This window comes from Nanorana parkeri, unplaced genomic scaffold (assembly GCF_000935625.1).
Source record: "Nanorana parkeri isolate BGI_ZX_2015 unplaced genomic scaffold, ASM93562v1 scaffold3266, whole genome shotgun sequence".
NCBI lineage: Eukaryota > Metazoa > Chordata > Amphibia > Anura > Dicroglossidae > Nanorana > Nanorana parkeri.
The window spans coordinates 60,446-61,500 of NW_017309534.1; positions in this window are offsets into that span (position 1 = coordinate 60,446).

Genomic DNA, 1,055 nt, shown 5'->3' on the forward strand with positions numbered 1-1,055 from the left:
CAATGTTACTTTGTATCCATCTCCCTCTGATCAATGTTTATGCACAAGTTAATAAAAAAATTTTATAGCAGCTATTACAGTGACACTAACCTCAGGAGTTATATCTTAAGAATGCATTCAAGTACCTTATTAACAATGAGGGGAATTTATCAAAACTGGAAGAGACGAAATCTGGAGCAGCTATGCAGGGCAAACAATCAGCTTCTCTCTTTCATTTTAAAATTTTAATTAAACAAACTGGAGAGATGCTGATGGTTGCCCTGGGTAACTGCTCCAGATTATCTGCTCTATTTTTGATAAATCCCACATTGTATCTTATTTGTGTATCACTCGGCTGTAAATACTCCAATCATCTCTGAATTGGTGCTGACACTGTCCTTCCTTCTGGAGAGGGGGCTACGTTTGTCCCCCATGGTCCCTGTGTGTTGTAAAGTAGTCACCGCTCCAAGAGATGTATGTCCTACCACTGACCCACTGAACACACAATGCCCAGAGTACATTGTAAAGACAGCACTTATAAGAGATTGTGCCTCAGTAAATGCGTTCCCCTGCCCGTCATCCTCTCATGTACTAGCAGAGCACCCAAGCTGGTGAACAGATGCAGACAGGAAATAAAGATGAAAGTCCCATGTATACAGTACAACTATGTGGAAGTGGCTTCATACCACATGACAATACCAACGGGTGCAGTGTTGAGACCAAGTGTTCTCATCTGAAGAAACTTCAGCACTTGGCATACATCAATAATCTGTATGGCTTTGTATACCACTAGAGCATGCCGTGTGCATGTAAGTATCCGCCAGGAAGAGTCGTGACCAAGAAGAAGATCAGGTCTCAGAACCAAACGGGATACATCTAACCCACACATGTGCTACAAAATTACATTCCCTTCCCTCTATATCAGTACAACAATCCAATTCCAATATCCTACAACACCCATAACAATCATGAAACAGCAGACCCCTATACTGTGTCTATGTATGCAGGCATACAAAACATATACATACACACACGGCACAAGTGTGTGTGTGTGTGTGTGTGTGTGTGTGTGTGTG